Here is a 22,817-nt window from a genome sequence, read left to right as displayed (position 1 = left end):
CAGCACAGACAAGGCCCTTGTGTCACTCTACACACAGCACAGACAAGGCCATCGTGTCACCTCCACACACAGCACAGACAAGGCCCTCGTGTCCCTCTATACACAGCAGAGACAAGGCCCTCGTGTCACTCTACACACAGCACAGACTCACAGACAAGGCCATCGTGTCACTCCACACACAGCACAGACAAGGCCGTCATGTCACCTCCACACACAGCACAGACAAGTCCCCTGTGTCACCTCTACACACAGCACACTCAAGGCCCGCGTGTCACTCTACACACAGCAGACAAGGCCCTCGTGTCACTCTACGCAGCACAAACAAGGCCCTCGTGACACCTCCACACACAGCAGAGACAAAGCCCTCGTGTCACTATACACACAGCACTGACAACGCCCTTGTGTCACTCTACACACAGCACAGACAGGGTCCTCGTGTCACTCTACACACAGAACACACAAGGCCCTCATGTTAACTCTGCACACAGCACACACAAGGCCCCCGTGTCAACTTTACACACAGCACAGACAAGGTCCTTATGACACCTGTACACACAGCACACTCAAGGCCCTCGTGTCACCTCTACACACAGCAGAGACAAGGCCCTCGTGTCACCTCTACGCACAGCACAGACAAGGCCCTCATGTCAACTCTACACACAGCACACACAAGGCCCTCATGTCACCTCTACACACTGCACACACAAGGACCTCGTGTCAATCTACACACAGCACAGACAAGGCCCTCGTGTCACTCTACACACAGCACAGACAAGGCCCTTGTAGCACCTCTACACAGAGCACAGACAAGGCCCTTGTGACAACTTTACACACAGCACAGACAAGGCCCTCGTGTCACCTCCACACACAGCACACACAAGGCCCCCGTGTCACCTCTACGCAGAGCACAGACAAGGTCCTTGTAGCACCTCTACACATAGCACACACAAGGCACTCGTGTCACCTCTACACAGAGCACAGACAAGGCCCTCGTGTCACTCTACACACAGCACAGACAAGGCCGTCGTGTCATCTCCACACACAGCACAGACAAGGCCCTTGTGTCACTCTACAGACAGCACAGACAAGGCCATCGTGTCACCTCCACACACAGCCCAGACAAGTCCCTCGTGTCACTCTACGCACAGCACAGACAAGGCCCTTGTGTCACTCTACACACAGCACAGACACACAGACAAGGCCCTCGTGTCACTCTACACACAGCAGCCAAGGCCCTCTTGTCACTCTACACACAGCACACACAAGGCCCTTGTGACACCTCCACACACAGCACAGACAAAGCCCTCGTGTCACTCTACACACAGCACAGACAAGGCCGTTGTGTCACCTCCACACACAGCACAGACAAGACCCTCGTGTCACTCTACGCACAGCACAGACAAGGCCCTCGTGTCACTCTACGCACAGCACAGACACATAGACAAGGCCCTTGTGTCAATCTACACACAGCACAGACAAGGCCCTTGTGTCACTCTACACACAGCACACACAAGGCCCTCGTGTCACTCTACACACAGCACACACAAGGCCCTCGTGTCACCTCTACACACAGCACAGACAAGGCCCTTGTGTCACTCTACACACAGCACACACAAGACCCTCGTGTCAATCTTTTCACTCTACACATAGCACAGACAAGGTCCTTGTTGTCACTCTACACACAGCACACACAAGGCCGACGTGGCATTCTACACACAGCAAAGACAAGGCCGTTGTGTCACCTCCACACACAGCACAGACAAGGCCCTCGTGTCACTCTACACACAGCACAGACAAGGCCCTTGTGTCACCTCTACACATAGCACACACAAGGCACTCGTGTCACCTCTACACAGAGCACAGACAAGGCCCTCGTGTCACTCTACACACAGCACAGACAAGGCCCTCGTGTCCCCTCCACACACAGCACACACAAGGCCCCCGTGTCACCTCTACGCAGAGCACAGGCAAGGCCCTCGTGTCCATCTACACACAGCACAGACAAGGCCCTCGTGTCACTCTACACACAGCACAGACAAGGCCCTCGTGTCACCTCCACACACAGCACACACAAGGCCCCCGTGTCACCTCTACGCAGAGCACAGGCAAGGCCCTCGTGTCAATCTACACACAGCACAGACAAGGCCCTCGTGTCACTCTACACACAGCACAGACAAGGCCGTCGTGTCATCTCCACACACAGCACACACAAGGCCCCCGTGTCACCTCTACGCAGAGCACAGGCAAGGCCCTCGTGTCAATCTACACACAGCACAGACAAGGCCCTCGTGTCACCTCTACACACAGCACACACAAGGCTTTTGTGTCACTCTACACACAGCACAGACAAGTCCCTCGTGTCACTCTTATCACTCTACACATAGCACACACAAGGCCCTCGTGTCACTCTACACACAGCAGCCAAGGCCCTCGTATCAATCTACACACAGCACATACAAGGCCGACGTGGCACTCTACACACAGCACAGACAAGGTCCTCGTGTTACCTCTACACACAGCTCACACAGGACCCTCGTTGTACTCTGCACACAGCACACACAAGGCCTTCGTGTCACTCTACACACAGCACACACAAGGCCCCTGTGTCACCCCAACGCACAGCACACACAAGGCCTTTGTATCACTCTACACACAGCACAGACAAGGCCGTCGTGTCACCTCCACACACAGCACAGACAAGGCCCTTGTGTCACTCTACACACAGCACAGACAAGGCCATCGTGTCACCTCCACACACAGCACAGACAAGGCTCTCGTGTCCCTCTATACACAGCAGAGACAAGGCCCTCGTGTCACTCTACACACAGCACAGACTCACAGACAAGGCCATCGTGTCACTCCACACACAGCACAGACAAGGCCGTCATGTCACCTCCACACACAGCACAGACAAGTCCCCTGTGTCACCTCTACACACAGCACACTCAAGGCCCGCGTGTCACTCTACACACAGCAGACAAGGCCCTCGTGTCACTCTACGCAGCACAAACAAGGCCCTTGTGACACCTCCACACACAGCACAGACAAAGCCCTCGTGTCACTATACACACAGCACTGACAACGCCCTTGTGTCACTCTACACACAGCACAGACAGGGTCCTCGTGTCACTCTACACACAGAACACACAAGGCCCTCATGTTAACTCTGCACACAGCACACACAAGGCCCCCGTGTCAACTTTACACACAGCACAGACAAGGTCCTTATGACACCTGTACACACAGCACACTCAAGGCCCTCGTGTCACCTCTACACACAGCAACGACAAGGCCCTCGTGTCACCTCTACGCACAGCACAGACAAGGCCCTCATGTCAACTCTACACACAGCACACACAAGGCCCTCATGTCACCTCTACACACTGCACACACAAGGACCTCGTGTCAATCTACACACAGCACAGACAAGGCCCTCGTGTCACTCTACACACAGCACAGACAAGGCCCTTGTAGCACCTCTACACAGAGCACAGACAAGGCCCTCGTGTAACTCTACACACAGCACAGACAAGGCCCTCGTGTCACCTCCACACACAGCACACACAAGGCCCCCGTGTCACCTCTACGCAGAGCACAGACAAGGTCCTTGTAGCACCTCTACACATAGCACACACAAGGCACTCGTGTCACCTCTACACAGAGCACAGACAAGGCCCTCGTGTCACTCTACACACAGCACAGACAAGGCCGTCGTGTCATCTCCACACACAGCACAGACAAGGCCCTTGTGTCACTCTACAGACAGCACAGACAAGGCCATCGTGTCACCTCCACACACAGCCCAGACAAGTCCCTCGTGTCACTCTACGCACAGCACAGACAAGGCCCTTGTGTCACTCTACACACAGCACAGACACACAGACAAGGCCCTCGTGTCACTCTACACACAGCAGCCAAGGCCCTCTTGTCACTCTACACACAGCACACACAAGGCCCTTGTGACACCTCCACACACAGCACAGACAAAGCCCTCGTGTCACTCTACACACAGCACAGACAAGGCCGTTGTGTCACCTCCACACACAGCACAGACAAGACCCTCGTGTCACTCTACGCACAGCACAGACAAGGCCCTCGTGTCACTCTACGCACAGCACAGACACATAGACAAGGCCCTTGTGTCAATCTACACACAGCACAGACAAGGCCCTTGTGTCACTCTACACACAGCACACACAAGGCCCTCGTGTCACTCTACACACAGCACACACAAGGCCCTCGTGTCACCTCTACACACAGCACAGACAAGGCCCTTGTGTCACTCTACACACAGCACACACAAGACCCTCGTGTCAATCTTTTCACTCTACACATAGCACAGACAAGGTCCTTGTTGTCACTCTACACACAGCACACACAAGGCCGACGTGGCATTCTACACACAGCAAAGACAAGGCCGTTGTGTCACCTCCACACACAGCACAGACAAGGCCCTCGTGTCACTCTACACACAGCACAGACAAGGCCCTTGTGTCACCTCTACACATAGCACACACAAGGCACTCGTGTCACCTCTACACAGAGCACAGACAAGGCCCTCGTGTCACTCTACACACAGCACAGACAAGGCCCTCGTGTCCCCTCCACACACAGCACACACAAGGCCCCCGTGTCACCTCTACGCAGAGCACAGGCAAGGCCCTCGTGTCCATCTACACACAGCACAGACAAGGCCCTCGTGTCACTCTACACACAGCACAGACAAGGCCCTCGTGTCACCTCCACACACAGCACACACAAGGCCCCCGTGTCACCTCTACGCAGAGCACAGGCAAGGCCCTCGTGTCAATCTACACACAGCACAGACAAGGCCCTCGTGTCACTCTACACACAGCACAGACAAGGCCGTCGTGTCATCTCCACACACAGAACAGACAAGGCCTTCGTGTCACTCTACACACAGCACAGACAAGGCCCTCGTGTCAATCTACACACAGCACAGACAAGGCCCTTGTGTCACTCTACAGACAGCACAGACAAGGCCATCGTGTCACCTCCACACACAGCCCAGACAAGTCCCTCGTGTCACTCTACGCTCAGCACAGACAAGGCCCTTGCGTCACTCTACACACAGCACAGACACACAGACAAGGCCCTCGTGTCACTCTACACACAGCACAGACAAAGCCCTCATGTCACTCTACATACAGCACACACAAGGCCCTCGTGTCACTCTACACACAGCAGCCAAGGCCCTCTTGTCACTCTACACACAGCACACACAAGGCCCTTGTGACACCTCCACACACAGCAGAGACAAAGCCCTTGTGTCACTCTACACACAGCACAGACAAGGCCGTCGTGTCACTCTACACACAGCACAGACAAGGCCCTCGTCTCACATCTACGCACAGCACACACAAGGCCCTCGTGTCACTCTACACACAGCACACAGAAGGCCCTAGTGTCACCTCCACACACAGCACAGACAAGGCCATTGTGTCACCTCCACACACAGCACAGACAAGGCCCACGTGTGACTCTACACACAGCACAGACAAGGCCCTCGTGTCACCTCTACACATAGCACACACAAGGCGCTTGTGTCACTCTACACACAGCACAGACAAGTCCCTCGTGTCACTCTTATCACTCTACACACAGCACACACAAGGCCCTCGTGTCACTCTACACACAGCAGCCAAGGCCCTCGTATCACTCTACACACAGCACATACAAGGCCGACGTGGCACTCTACACACAGCACAGACAAGGTCCTCGTGTTACCTCTACACACAGCACACACAGGACCCTCGTTGCACTCTGCACACAGCACACACAAGGCCTTCGTGTCACTCTACACACAGCACACACAAGGCCCCTGTGTCACCCCAAAGCACAGCACACACAAGGCCTTTGTGTCACTCTACACACAGCACAGACAAGGCCGTCGTGTCACCTCCACACACAGCACAGACAAGGCCCTCGTGTCACTCTAAACACAGCACAGACACACAGACAAGGCTATCGTGTCACTCCACACACAGCACAGACAAGGCCGTCATGTCACCTCCACACACAGCACAGACAAGTCCCCTGTGTCACCTCTACACACAGCACACTCAAGGCCCGCGTGTCACTCTACACACAGCAGACAAGGCCCTCGTGTCACTCTACGCAGCACAAACAAGGCCCTCGTGACACCTCCACACACAGCACAGACAAAGCCCTCGTGTCACTCTACACACAGCACAGACAACGCCCTTGTGTCACTATACACACAGCACAGACAAGGCCGTTGTGTCACCTCCACACACAGCACAGACAAGACCCTCGTGTCACTCTACGCACAGCACAGACAAGGCCCTCGTGTCACTCTACGCACAGCACAGACAAGGCCCTCGTGTCACTCTACACACAGCACAGACAAGGCCGTCGTGTCACCTCCACACACAGCACAAACAAGGCCCCTGTGTCACCTCTACACACAGCACACTCAAGGCCCGCGTGTCACTCTACACACAGCAGACAAGGCCCTCGTGTCACTCTACGCAGCACACACAAGGCCCTCGTGACACCTCCATACACAGCACAGACAAAGCCCTCGTGTCACTATACACACAGCACAGAAAAGGCCGTTGTGTCACCTCCACACACAGCACAGACAAGGCCCTCGTGTCAACTTTACACACAGCACAGACAAGGTCCTTATGACACCTGTACACACAGCACACTCAAGGCCCTCGTGTCACCTCTACACACAGCACAGAAAAGGCCGTCGTGTCACCTCCACACACAGCACAGACAAGGCCCTCGTGTCACTCTAGGCACAGCACAGACAAGACCCTCGTGTCACTCTACGCACAGCACAGACAACGACCTTGTGTCACTCTACACACAGCACAGACAAGGTCCTCGTGTCACTCTACACACAGAACACACAAGGCCCTCATGTTACCTCTGCACACTGCACACACAAGGCCCCCGTGTCTACTTTACACACAGCACAGACAAGGTCCTTATGACACCTGTACACACAGCACACTCAAGGCCCTCGTGTCACCTCTACACACAGCAGAGACAAGGCCCTCGTGTCACCTCTCTACACAGAACACACATGGCCCCTCGTGACACCTTTATACACAGCACACACAAGGCCCGTGTGTCACTCTACACACAGCATACACACGGCCCTTGTGACACCTCAACACACAGCACACACAAGGCTCCCGTGTCAACTCTACACAGAGCACACACAACGCTCTTGCGACACCTCTACACACACCTCTACACACATTACACACAAGGCCCTAGTGTCACCTCTACACACTGCACACACACCGACCTCGTGACACCTCTACACACAGCACAGACAACGCCCTTGTGTCACCTCTACACGCAGCACAATCAAGGCCCTTGTGACACCTCCACACACAGCAAAGACAAGGCCCTCGTAACACCTCTACACACAGCACAGACAAGGCCCTCGTGACACCTCTACACACAGCGCAGACAAGGCCCCCGTGTCACCTCTATGCACAGCACAGACAAGGCCCTCATGTCAACTCTACACACAGCACACACAAGGCCCTCATGTCACCTCTACACACTGCACACACAAGGACCTCGTGTCAATCTACACACAGCACAGACAAGGCCCTCGTGTCACTCTACTCACAGCACAGACAAGGCCCTTGTGACACCTCTACACACAGCACAAGCAAGGCCTTCCTGTCACTCTACATACAGCACACTAGGCCCTCTTGACACCTCTACACACAGCACAGACAAGGCCCCCATGACACCTCTTCACACAGCACAGACAAGGCCGTTGTGTCACCTCCACACACAGCACAGACAAGGTCCTCGTGTCACTCTACACACAGCACAGCAAGGCCCTTGTGTCACCTCTACACATAGCACACACAAGGCACTCGTGTCACCTCTGCACAGAGCACAGACAAGGCCCTCGTGTCACTCTACACACAGCACAGACAAGTCCCCTGTGTCACCTCTACACACAGCACACTCAAGGCCCGCGTGTCACTCTACACACAGCAGACAAGGCCCTCGTGTCACTCTACGCAGCACAAACAAGGCCCTCGTGACACCTCCACACACAGCACAGACAAAGCCCTCGTGTCACTCTACACACAGCACAGACAACGCCCTTGTGTCACTATACACACAGCACAGACAGGGTCCTCGTGTCACTCTACACACAGAACACACAAGGCCCTCATGTGAACTCTGCACACAGCACACACAAGGCCCCCGTGTCAACTTTACACACAGCACAGACAAGGTCCTTATGACACCTGTACACACAGCACACTCAAGGCCCTCGTGTCACCTCTACACATAGCACAGAAAAGGCTGTCGTGTCACCTCCACACACAGCACAGACAAGGCCCTCGTGTCACTCTACGCACAGCACAGACAAGACCCTCGTGTCACTCTACGCACAGCACAGACAACGCCCTTGTGTCACTCTACACACAGCACAGACAAGGTCCTCGTGTTACCTCTGCACACAGCACACAAAAGGCCCCCATGTCAACTTTACACACAGCACAGACAAGGTCCTTATGACACCTGTACACACAGCACACTCAAGGCCCTCGTGTCACCTCTACACACAGCACAGACAAGGCCCTCGTGTCACTCTACACACAGCACAGACAAGGCCCTTGTAGCACCTCTACACATAGCACACACAAGGCACTCGTGTCACCTCTACACAGAGCACAGACAAGGCCCTCGTGTCACTCTACACACAGCACAGACAAGGCCCTCGTGTCACCTCCACACACAGCACACACAAGGCCCCCGTGTCACCTCTACGCAGAGCACAGACAAGGCCCTCGTATCGATCTACACACAGCACAGACAAGGCCCTTGTGTCAATCTACACACAGCACACAGAAGGCCCTAGTGTCACCTCAATACACAGCACAGACAAGGCCCTCGTGTCACATCTACACACAGCACACACAAGGCCCTTGTGTCAATCTACACACAGCACACAGAAGGCCCTAGTGTCACCTCAATACACAGCACAGACAAGGCCATTGTGTCACTCTACACACAGCACAGACAAGGCCCTCGTGTCACCTCCACACACAGCACACACAAGGCCCCCGTGTCACCTCTACGCAGAGCACAGACAAGGCCCTCGTATCAATCTACACACAGCACAGACAAGGCCCTTGTGTCAATCTACACACAGCACACAGAAGGCCCTAGTGTCACTCTACACACAGCACAGACAAGGCCCTCGTGTCACATCTACACACAGCACACACAAGGCCCTTGTGTCAATCTACACACAGCACACAGAAGGCCCTAGTGTCACCTCAATACACAGCACAGACAAGGCCATTGTGTCACCTCCACACACAGCACAGACAAGGCCCTCGTGTCACTCTACACACAGCACAGACAAGGCCCTCGTGTCACCTCTACACACAGCACACACAAGGCCCTTGTGACACCTCCACACAGAGCAGAGACAAAGCCCTCGTGTCACTCTACACACAGCACAGACAAGGCCGTCGTGTCACTCTTATCACTCTACACACAGCACACACAAGGCCCTCGTGTCACTCTACACACAGCAGCCAAGGGTCTCGTGTCACTCTACACACAGCACAGACAAGGCCCTCGTGTCACATCTACACACAGCACACACAAGGTCCTCGTGTTACCTCTACACACAGCACACACAGGACCCTCGTTGCACTCTGCACACAGCACACACAAGGCCTTCGTGTCACTCTACACACAGCACACACAAGGCCCCTGTGTCACCTCTACGCACAGCACACACAAGGCCTTTGTGTCACTCTACACACAGCACAGACAAGGCCGTCGTGTCACCTCCACACACAGCACAGACAAGGCCCTTGTGTCACTCTACACACAGCACAGACAAGGCCATCGTGTCACCTCCACACACAGCACAGACAAGGCCTTCGTGTCCCTCTATACACAGCACAGACAAGGCCCTCGTGTCACTCTACGCACAGCACAGACAACGCCCTTGTGTCACTCTACACACAGCACAGACAAGGTCCTCGTGTTACTCTACACACAGAACACACAAGGCCCTCATGTTACCTCTGCACACAGCACACAAAAGGCCCCCATGTCAACTTTACACACAGCACAGACAAGGTCCTTATGACACCTGTACACACAGCACACTCAAGGCCCTTGTGTCACCTCTACACACAGCACAGACAAGGCCCTCGTGTCACTCTACACACAGCACAGACAAGGCCCTTGTAGCACCTCTACACATAGCACACACAAGGCACTCGTGTCACCTCTACACAGAGCACAGACAAGGCCCTCGTGTCACTCTACACACAGCACAAACAAGGCCCTCGTGTCACCTCCACACACAGCACACACAAGGCCCCCGTGTCACCTCTACGCAGAGCACAGACAAGGCCCTCGTATCAATCTACACACAGCACAGACAAGGCCCTTGTGTCAATCTACACACAGCACACAGAAGGCCCTAGTGTCACCTCAATACACAGCACAGACAAGGCCCTCGTGTCACATCTACACACAGCACACACAAGGCCCTTGTGTCAATCTACACACAGCACACAGAAGGCCCTAGTGTCACCTCAATACACAGCACAGACAAGGCCATTGTGTCACTCTACACACAGCACAGACAAGGCCCTCGTGTCACCTCCACACACAGCACACACAAGGCCCCCGTGTCACCTCTACGCAGAGCACAGACAAGGCCCTCGTATCAATCTACACACAGCACAGACAAGGCCCTTGTGTCAATCTACACACAGCACACAGAAGGCCCTAGTGTCACTCTACACACAGCACAGACAAGGCCCTCGTGTCACATCTACACACAGCACACACAAGGCCCTTGTGTCAATCTACACACAGCACACAGAAGGCCCTAGTGTCACCTCAATACACAGCACAGACAAGGCCATTGTGTCACCTCCACACACAGCACAGACAAGGCCCTCGTGTCACTCTACACACAGCACAGACAAGGCCCTCGTGTCACCTCTACACACAGCACACACAAGGCCCTTGTGACACCTCCACACAGAGCAGAGACAAAGCCCTCGTGTCACTCTACACACAGCACAGACAAGGCCGTCGTGTCACTCTTATCACTCTACACACAGCACACACAAGGCCCTCGTGTCACTCTACACACAGCAGCCAAGGGTCTCGTGTCACTCTACACACAGCACAGACAAGGCCCTCGTGTCACATCTACACACAGCACAGACAAGGTCCTCGTGTTACCTCTACACACAGCACACACAGGACCCTCGTTGCACTCTGCACACAGCACACACAAGGCCTTCGTGTCACTCTACACACAGCACACACAAGGCCCCTGTGTCACCTCTACGCACAGCACACACAAGGCCTTTGTGTCACTCTACACACAGCACAGACAAGGCCGTCGTGTCACCTCCACACACAGCACAGACAAGGCCCTTGTGTCACTCTACACACAGCACAGACAAGGCCATCGTGTCACCTCCACACACAGCACAGACAAGGCCTTCGTGTCCCTCTATACACAGCACAGACAAGGCCCTCGTGTCACTCTACACACAGCACAGACACACAGACAAGGCCATCGTGTCACTCCACACACAGCACAGACAAGGCCGTCGTGTCACCTCCACACACAGCACAAACAAGGCCCCTGTGTCACCTCTACACACAGCACACTCAAGGCCCGCGTGTCACTCTACACACAGCAGACAAGGCCCTCGTGTCACTCAACGCAGCACACACAAGGCCCTCGTGACACCTCCATACACAGCACAGACAAAGCCCTCGTGTCACTATACACACAGCACAGAAAAGGCCGTTGTGTCACCTCCACACACAGCACAGACAAGGCCCTCGTGTCAACTTTACACACAGCACAGACAAGGTCCTTATGACACCTGTACACACAGCACACTCAAGGCCCTCGTGTCACCTCTACACACAGCACAGAAAAGGCCGTCGTGTCAACTCCACACACAGCACAGACAAGGCCCTCGTGTCACTCTACGCACAGCACAGACAAGACCCTCGTGTCACTCTACGCACAGCACAGACAACGACCTTGTGTCACTCTACACACAGCACAGACAAGGTCCTCGTGTCACTCTACACCCAGAACACACAAGGCCCTCATGTTACCTCTGCACACTGCACACACAAGGCCCCCGTGTCAACTTTACAAACAGCACAGACAAGGTCCTTATGACACCTGTACACACAGCACACTCAAGGCCCTCGTGTCACCTCTACACACAGCAGAGACAAGGCCCTCGTGTCACCTCTCTACACAGAACACACATGGCCCCTCGTGACACCTTTATACACAGCACACACAAGGCCCGTGTGTCACTCTACACACAGCATACACACGGCCCTTGTGACACCTCAACACACAGCACACACAAGGCTCCCGTGTCAACTCTACACAGAGCACACACAACGCTCTTGCGACACCTCTACACACACCTCTACACACATTACACACAAGGCCCTAGTGTCACCTCTACACACTGCACACACACCGCCCTCGTGACACCTCTACACACAGCACAGACAACGCCCTTGTGTCACCTCTACACGCAGCACAATCAAGGCCCTTGTGACACCTCTACACACAGCAAAGACAAGGCCCTCGTAACACCTCTACACACAGCACAGACAAGGCCCTCGTGACACCTCTACACACAGCGCAGACAAGGCCCCCGTGTCACCTCTATGCACAGCACAGACAAGGCCCTCATGTCAACTCTACACACAGCACACACAAGGCCCTCATGTCACCTCTACACACTGCACACACAAGGACCTCGTGTCAATCTACACACAGCACAGACAAGGCCCTCGTGTCACTCTACTCACAGCACAGACAAGGCCCTTGTGACACCTCTACACACAGCACACGCAAGGCCTTCCTGTCACTCTACATACAGCACACTAGGCCCTCTTGACACCTCTACACACAGCATAGACAAGGCCCCCATGACACCTCTTCACACAGCACAGACAAGGCCGTTGTGTCACCTCCACACACAGCACAGACAAGGTCCTCGTGTCACTCTACACACAGCACAGCAAGGCCCTTGTGTCACCTCTACACATAGCACACACAAGGCACTCGTGTCACCTCTGCACAGAGCACAGACAAGGCCCTCGTGTCACTCTACACACAGCACAGACAAGGCCCTCGTGTCACCTCCACACACAGCACACACAAGGCCCCCGTGTCACCTCTACGCAGAGCATAGACAAGGCCCTCGTGTCAATCTACACACAGCACAGACAAGGCCCTCGTGTCACTCTACACACAGCACAGACAAGGCCGTCGTGTCATCTCCACTCACAGCACTGACAAGGCCCTTGTGTCACTCTACAGACAGCACAAACAAGGCCATCGTGTCACCTCCACACAAAGCCCAGACAAGGCCCTCGTGTCACTCTACGCACAGCACAGACAAGGCCCTTGTGTCACTCTTCACACAGCACAGACACACAGACAAGGCCCTTGTGTCACTCTACACAGCACAGACAAAGCCCTCATGTCACTTTACATACAGCACACACAAGGCCCTCGTGTCACTCTACAAACAGCAGCCAAGGCCCTCGTGTCACTCTACACACAGCACACACAAGGCCCTTGTGACACCTCCACACACAGCACAGACAAGGCCCTCGTGTCACTCTACACACAGCACAGACAAGGCCGTCGTGTCACCTCCACACACAGCACAGACAAGGCACTCGTGTCACTCTACGCACAGCACAGACAAGGCTCTCGTGTCACTCTACTCACAGCACAGACAAGGCCCTCGTGCCACTCTACACACAGCACAGACAAGGCCCTCGTGCCACTCTACACACAGCAAACACAAGACCCTCGTGTCACTATTTTCACTCTACACATAGCACAGACAAGGTCCTTGCTGTCACTCTACACACAGCACATACAAGGCCGACGAGGCACTCTACACACAGCAAAGACAAGGCCGTTGTGTCACCTCCACACACAGCACAGACAAGGCCCTCGTGTCACTCTACACACAGCACAGACAAGGCCCTTGTGTCACTGTTAGACCTGGCACCTTGGCGTGAGTTTCCCTTCCACTTTTTGCTGATGTGCCTCATGTGTTTTGTTGGTGTTAGCTGCTCAGGGCACTGTGCCACTGCTAATCAGTGCCACAGTGCAAGTGCTCCCTATGAAAAGTGTATACATTGATTGGTGTCCACGTTTGGCTTATTTGGTTTACTATCAGCCCCTAGTAAAGTGCACCAGGAGTGCCAGGGCTTGTAAATACAAATGCTGCTGGTGGGCTTGCAGCACTGGTTGTGCCACCCACTGAAGCGGCCTAGTAAAATGTGTCTAGGCCTGCCATTGCAGAACCTGCGTGCAGTCTGGTACTGTCATGCTGACTGCGCAAGTGCACCTACTTGCCAGTCCCTAAACCTTCCCTTAACTGCATATTAGTCACCCCTATGGTAGGCCCAAGGGCAGGGTGCATTTTGGCATAAGGTAGGTGTTGGAGCCGGCCTCGTGGCGTGGTCCTGTTCCCCCTCGCCAAGCCGCATGAGGTCCCCTGCACCTCGGGGCTCCTCCATTTTGGATTGTACGTGACTCTGCGCACCAGCCTACGTGACCCCGCTCAACCCGGCCTCGGCCCCAGCAAGCCCCGACATCAAGGCACCAACAACTGGCCAGGGGGTACCACGTGAACACTTCCCCACTCCCGGCGGAGGGCAGTATCGATGGGACCCCCAACCGTCCTCCCACACCTAGGTGCGCTCGCCCCACAGCTCTCCTGGGCCTGGCGCCTCTCCTGCTGAGCGTCTGGCCACTCCCGACCCGGACTCTCCGCCCCCCCGGGCGCAAGGGTCTGGACATCAAAGGGCTCCAAACCTATATCTGGGGCGACCCTGCAACAGGACAGCAGTTGTATCCCGGAGTCAAGAGCCCTGCTGATTGGATCGCGGCTGACCCTACGGAGAAAGACTCATCCTGGAACCACGCTCTGAGCCCTGCTGACTACGTCGCGGCTCCACCGTGCTTAAAAACCTTCACGAACCTTGGGGCCCTGCTGACGCTGTCGCGGCCCGACCTTGTTGAACTTGCCATCAGAGCCCTACTGACCTCGTCGCGGCTCGACCGAAGCGGACCTACCACCGGAGCCCTGCTGACTGTGTCGCGGCTCGACCCAAGCGGAACTACCACCCGAGCCCTGCAGACACCGTCGCGGCTCTCCACGTCCGAGCTGCTTTGAGACCAGCACCTGCCGCTCCGATCCCCGGAGCCACCTTCGGCCTAACGCAAGGTCCGGCGCAGAGCTTCCCCGTACCAGGCTGGTACTAAGACTGTCCCGCTACCCTGTCCTTACAAAGACATTGAGAATCTTTCTGGATCTCTCGATCCCCATGTAAATATTTCGAATGTGCTACTATTGATAAAGTACCTAGATAAGCAACTGATACGGAGTCCTGTGTGGTGGTGTTACTGGGCCTAGTACGATCATAGGAGAAAGACCTCTCCTAGGAGGCTTCTCAGTGGCGCTCGGCTATAACTTTGCGGTAGGAAGGTGCCCCGGAGTGGGCCCCCTGACTCCCCGGTGGTCCTCCCTCCAACATTTGGTGGCCAGCGACAGGATCCGAGCCAGACACAATCGTACAGGCAAGTAACGCACCCGCTGCCTAACCAGACGGAAAAAGAAAGAGAACCATGTGCAGCCAAGAAACAACCGTGGCCGCAACCTTCCAGCAAGAAAGGTTGGAAGAATACACCCACAAAGAATTGAAACAATTCTGCAAGGACAAAGGGATCCCAACCACAGGATTGGGCACCAAGGAAGAAATGCAGAAAGCCCTGAAAGCCTGGGCAGAATCCGAGGCCACTCCACCCCAAGGCGAAGGGACCTCGGCCCGGGACGAAAACCTGCCACCGGCCATGACCCCGGCAGATGGGGGACGAAGCATCCCGGAAGCCGGCCTATCCCACGAAGAAATGCCAGAACGGGAGAGGGTCCGGACACACGAATTGGAACTCGCACGACTCCGGCTGGACGGTGAACTCCTGCTGGCGGAGAAAAAGTTGGCCCTGGAGCAACTACGGCTGCAGGAGGAAATCGAAGAAAAGAAACGGCATCGAGAACTAGAAGAGAAACGGCTAACCCTCGAGCACGAGAGGGGCCTCAAGGAACTCGAACTGAAATCCAAAACGGGGGAGACCAGCACCCCCGGATCCCGGGACGCTCTGCCACTGACCGAGCCAAAGGTTCATATCCCCAAGGATGTCGTCAAGGAGTACTATAAAAACGACGACATCCAGCAATGGTTCCGAGCATACGAGGTAGCCATGACCTCCCATCGGGTACCCCGGAAGGATTGGGGTGCCGGCCTATGGGGGAGGTTCCTCAGCGAGGGCCGGGATACCCTGCTGCAACTCCCTGACGCGGTGATGACCTCGTACGACCACATGAAAGAGGCCCTACTCACCCGCTACGGACTATCAGCTGAGATGTACCGGCAGCGCTTCCGGGACTGCAAGAAGCTCCCCGGTACCACATGGGTCGAATACGTGGACTTCTTCAGCAGAGCCTTTGAAGGGTGGATAAGAGGGAGCAAGGTCACCTCGTACAACGAACTGTTCGACCTCATTGTCTGGGAGCACCTCGCCAACAACTGCTTTGTCGAACTAAGGCAACACTTCCTTGACAGCAAACTGACCGAGCCCCGGAAGCTCGCCGCCGAAGCCGACCGATGGGTCAACACCCGGGTCCCCCGGAACCCCGTGGGGGACTACCAATGGAGTACCACGGGACCTCCTCGCCAGCGGGGCGGAGGAGGAGGGTCCCACCGCAGTCGAGAATTCCCGGCCGGGCCGCCCCGAAGCCCGCCACGAGGCCAAGCCGCCAACCACACGTCCCCGACCCTGGTCCGTAGGGGGACCCCCATCGCCAGGCCTGGACCCCGACCAACAGTGACCTGCTTCGGCTGCCAACAGACAGGCCACTATGCGAGCGACCCGGCCTGCCCCGTGAACCGACGAAACGGGACCGCTGGGCCCCTTCCCTGACAAATAGCCGCCGCAGCCCTGGGGGAAGGAGAAGAAAAGGAGGAAAACCGCGACTTCGGGTCCCCCGAGTGGGAACCGGCTGCCATGTCACTCGTATGCCTGGGCACCCGAGAAATGGTGCCCCGAGCCCCCATCCCGAGCAACAACCAGAAGTACCAGCAGTGGGTCACCATCAATGGGCAACGGGCCGAAGCCCTCCGTGACACTGGGGCCAGTGTGACCGCTGTCCGCTGCCACCTGGTGACCCCCGAACAGATCCTGCCGCATGTCCTATGCCCTGTCCGGACCGCGGACAACACCGAAAGCATGTGCCGGATGGCCCGGATCCCCTTCGAGTGGGGAGGAGTGTCAGGCACCCTGAAAGTAACTGTCCGCGACGACGCTCCAGTGGACTGCCTCCTGGGGAACGACCTGGAGAGCTCCCCCTGGGCCCAGGTGGAGCGCCGAGAGCATCTGGGGATGCTAGGGCTGCCCGAATGGGCCTGCGCCACCACCCGGTCCATGACCGCCCAACCAGCCGCTGCGGGTCCAGAACTGCCACCCTCCTCCGGCACGGAGGAGCCTGACGATGAGGCCGGGCCATCCGAACTTTACCCCGACGAGGCCGCCTCCCTCAGCGAGATCCCCGAGCTGGCCCAGTCGCGCCACGACGGGGGCTCCACCCGCGAACAGTTCCAACAAGAACAGAAGGCCTGCCCGTCCCTCGAGGGGGCCCGACAGCAAGCGGCCGCCCAGGACACGGGGGACCCCACGGGAACCCACTGGATCTATTGGGACAATGACTTGTTATATAGCGAACAGAAAGTCACCGAACTAGGAGCCGGCCGTGTGTTGGTGGTTCCCCTCCGATTCCGAGAGTTCCTCCTGAACCTGGCGCATGACGTGCCCCTCGCCGGACACCTCGGGCGAGACAAGACCTACAGCCGCTTGGTGACCCATTTTTATTGGCCCCGAATGCGGAGAGACGTGGACCACCACTGCCGGTCCTGCCAGACCTGCCAAGCCAGCGGGAAGACTGGGGGTCGAGTCAAGGCCCCCCTCCAACCATTCCCAGCCGTCCACACCCTGTTCGAACGGGTAGGGATCGACATCGTGGGGCCCCTCGACCCCCGAACCGCCCTGGGCCACCGCTTCATCCTGGTACTGGTCGACCACGCCACCCGATACCCAGAGGCCATCCCCCTCCGAACTGTGACAGCCCCAGTGGTGGGCCAGGCCCTGATGGGCATCTTCTCCAGGGTGGGGTTCCCCGAGAAGTGGTGAGCGACAGGGGTACGAACTTCATCTCGAAATACATGAGATCTGTTGGACCCGGCCTCGTGGCGTGGTCCTTAACCCCCTGGATTGTGCCCGTTCCCCGCCCCGGCCGTCACGGGCCACCCGTCTGAACTGCACCAAGGCCCTTCACCCGGAGCTGCACGTGGACGCATACTCCTCGTGGCTCCGCCATCTTGTTGGCATCCACGTCACACCGTGCACCAGCCGGCGCGACCCCGCTCAACCCGGCCTCGACCCCAGCGAAGCCCCGACATCGAGGCACCACGAACTAGCCAGGGGGTGCCGCAGGAACCATTCATCGCCCCCGGCGGAGGACAGTATCGATGGGACCCCCAACTGTCCTCCCCTCTCGAGGTGTGATCGCCCTGCAACTCCCATGGGCCTGGCGCCTCTCCTGCTGGGCGTCTGGCCACCTCCACCCGGCCACTCCGCCCCCTCGGGCGCATAGGTCCGGACATCAAAGGGCTCCAGACCTATATCTGGGGCGACCCCACCACAGCTCGGCAGTTGTATCCCGGAGTCGAGAGCCCTGCTGATTGAATCGCGGCTGACCCTACGGAGAAGAACTCTTGTCGGAACCATCACGAGCCCTGCTGACTGCGTCGCGGCTCCTTCCTGTGAACCCTTTCTGAACCACCTGGAACATCGGAGCCCTGCTGACGCCGTCGCGGCCCAACCTCGCTGAAACCTCCCTCGGAGCCCTGCTGACGACGTCGCGGCTCGAGCTGAGCAGAAACCATCTTGAGAGCCCTGCTGATTGGATCGCGGCTCTCCACGAACTGTACGCCAGAGCCCTGCTGACGCCGTCGCGGCTCAACCCCTCCGAGATCCGGAGGTCCTCCAGCTTGAGGATAAGAACTGGGCCCCAGGTACCCTCGTACCGCATTCCTGCCAAAGACTGTCCCGCTACCCCGACCCTTCCAAAGAGACACTGAGACTTTTGGTGGATCCCTCGATCCCTTCGTGTAAATATTGACCTCGTAACCTTTTTATTGCTGATAAAGAATTGCTTGTCACAAGACAACCCCCTTGAGTCCTGTGTGGTGGTGTTACTGTGCTAGGACGTGATAGGAGAAGGATCTCTCAGGAGACTTCTCGGCAGCGCTCGGCTACTTCGTGCAGTGTGAGGGCCCCCCCTTGGTGGTCGCACCGACTCCTCGGGGTCCGCCTTCCAACATTTGGTGGCCAGCGACGGGATCCGAGCCGAACGCAGTACGTACCAGCCAGTACCCACTAGCTACCCATCCAAACGAACAGCATCATGAGCAGCCAGGAAAACAACGCGACAATGGAGTTCCAGCCCGAACGGCTGGAAGAATATACGCACAAAGAATTGAAACAGTTCTGCAAAGACAAAGGCATTGCAACCACCAGCCTAGGTACCAAAGAGGAGATGCAGAAAGCTCTGAGGGCATGGTTGGAGGCCGGGGCAGGCCCCTCCCAGGAAGAAGGGCCCTTGCCCCTGACTGAGACCGCAGCAACCGCACGGACTCCGGCAACCGGAGGAAGAAAGAGCCTAGAAACCGGCCTCTCCGAAGAAGAAATACGAGAGCGGGAAAAGGTCCGGAGCCACGAGCTAGAGCTCGCCCGACTGCGGCTGGACGGGGAACTCCAGCTGGCAGAAAAGAAACTGGCCCTAGAGCAGCTGCGCCTTAAAGAAGAGATAGAGGAGAAGAGACGACACCGGGAGTTGGAGGAAAAGAAACTAACTCTTGAGCACGAGCGCAGTCTCAAGGAGCTCGAGATCAAGGCCAAGAACGGAGGGACTGACACCCCCAGTACTAGAGACACTCTACCGCCTTCCGAGGCCAAGGTACATATCCCGAAAGAAGTCGTCAAGGAGTATTACAAGAATGACGACATCCAACAATGGTTCAAGGCCTACGAGGTGGCCATGACCTCTCATCGGGTGCCCCGAAAGGACTGGGGCGCGGGCCTGTGGGGGCGGTTCCTGAGTGAGGGGCGGGACACGCTGCTCCAGCTACCGGAGGAGGTGATGACCTCCTACGATCACATGAAGGAGGCCCTGCTCACCCGCTACGGGCTAACAGCGGAAATGTACCGCCAGCGGTTCAGAGACTGCAAGAAAATCCCGGGTACCACATGGGTGGAATATGTGGACTTTTTCAGTCGGGCCCTAGAAGGGTGGATCAAAGGGAGCAAAGTAACCACCTACGGGCAGCTGGTCGACCTCATCGTGTGGGAACACCTTTCCAACAATTGCTTCGTGGAACTGAGACAGCACCTCCTCGACAGCAAAATGACCGACCCGCGAAAACTTGCCGTCGAGGCCGATCGATGGGTCAACTCCCGGGTCCCCCGGAACTCAATGGGGGAGTACCAGAGGAACCCCAACGGACCCCCCCGCCAGCGCGGTGGGGGGGGAGGGCCGAACAGGAACCGAGACCCTCCCGCCGGGGCCCCCAGGAGCCCCCCTCGAGGGCCCCCGCAGCCACATCTCTCCCCGAGCCTAGCCCGAAAGGTGGGCCCGGCCCGACCCGGACCACGGCCGCCAGTGACCTGCTACGGCTGCCAACAAACAGGACACTTTGCCAGCGATCCGGCCTGCCCTCTGAACCGAAGAAACGGGGCCGGCGGGCACCCGCCCCGGCAGCTGACAGCCGCCGCCTTGGGGGGAGGAGAAGAGGAAGAGGAGGCCCTCGACCGAGAGAACACTGAGTGGGAGCCGGCAGCCATGTCCCTGGTCTGCCTGGGTAGCCGAGAGATGGTACCCTGCACCCCCATCCCAACCAACACCCAGAAGTACCGGCAGCAGGTCACGGTCAATGGACAACGGGCCGAAGCCCTTCGTGACACAGGCGCCAGTATCACCGCTGTCCGCTGCCACCTGGTGACCCCTGGGCAGATTCTACCGAATGTGCTGTGCCCCGTACGGACGGCCGACAACAGTGAAAGCCTATGCCAGATGGCCCTGGTCCCCTTCGAGTGGGGAGGGGTGACGGGCCTGCTGAAGGTGACAGTGCGCGACGACGCCCCGGTCGACTGCCTCCTGGGGAACGACTTGGAAGGTTCCCCCTGGGCTCAAGTAGAGCGACGAGAGCACCTCCGAATGTTGGGACTGGCTGATTGGGCCTGCGCCATCACCCGGTCCATGACCGCCCAGGCCCCCCGCTCATCCTCGACCTCCGGGACCGCCCAGCCCGAGGGGCGCACACCCCCTCCCACCAGCAGCGAGGAGGAGGCGGACACCGACCCTGGACCCAGCAAATCCTCCCCCGAAGAGATGGCTTCTCCGAGCGCCCTCCCAGAACTGACACAATGGCGATACGAAGGGGGCCCCACCCGAGAGCAGTTCCAGCAAGAACAACAGTCCTGTCCCTCTCTCGAAGGGGTCCGACAACAGGCGACCGCGCAAGCCAACGGTGACCAGACCGGCACCCACTGGATCTACTGGACCGAGGGCCTGTTGTACAGTGAACAGAAAGTAGCAGAACTCGGGGCCAGCCGCGTGTTGGTGGTCCCCCTCCGCTTCCGGGAGTTCCTTCTCCACCTGGCCCATGATGTGCCCCTCGCCGGACACTTGGGGCAAGACAAAACGTACAGTCGTCTGGTGACCCACTTCTACTGGCCCCGGATGCGGAGAGATGTGGACAACCACTGCCGGTCCTGCCAGACCTGCCAAGCCAGCGGAAAGACGGGGGGTCGGGTCAAGGCCCCCCTCCAGCCCTTTCCAGCCGTCAGCACCCCGTTCGAACGGGTCGGAATCGATATTGTGGGACCCCTGGACCCCCAAACCGCCCTGGGCCACCGCTTCATCCTGGTCCTCGTGGACCACGCCACCAGGTACCCGGAGGCGGTCCCGCTAAGAACTATAACGGCCCCTGTGGTAGGCCGGGCCTTGATGGGGATCTTCTCCCGAGTGGGATTCCCCAGCGAAGTGGTGAGCGACCGTGGCACGAACTTTATCTCCAGGTACATGCGGTCTCTGTGGCAACAGTGCGGGGTCACATACAAGTTCACGACCCCCTATCACCCTCAGGGGAACGGACTGGTTGAGCGGTTCAACCGAACATTAAAAGGGATGATCCAGGGCCTGGAAGAACCCCTCAGGCGGAAATGGGATGTCCTGCTGCCCTGCCTCCTGTTTGCCTATCGGGAGGTCCCGCAGAAGTCCCTGGGGTTCAGCCCGTTTGAACTATTGTATGGACACCCGGTCCGCGGACCGCTCAGCCTGGTCAAGGAGGGCTGGGAGATGAAGCCCCGAGGAGCCCCTCCTGACGTCTACCGATACCTCCTGACCCTCCGAAACCAGACCCGCAGGTTCCGAGCCATGGCCGAAGCCAACCTCGAGGCCAGCCAGGAGGACATGAAGCGGTGGTACGATCGCAACACCTCTACTATAGAATTCGAGCCAGGGCAGAAAGTATGGGTCATGGCCCCGGTCGAACCCGGCGCCCTCCAGGACAAGTGGACCGGGCCCTTCAAGGTGGTGGAGAAG

Source organism: Triturus cristatus, chromosome 1_2, assembly GCF_964204655.1.
Source record: "Triturus cristatus chromosome 1_2, aTriCri1.1, whole genome shotgun sequence".
NCBI classification, from domain to species: domain Eukaryota; kingdom Metazoa; phylum Chordata; class Amphibia; order Caudata; family Salamandridae; genus Triturus; species Triturus cristatus.
The sequence above is the reverse complement of the archived record's forward strand: the minus strand, read 5'-3'. Positions refer to the sequence as shown.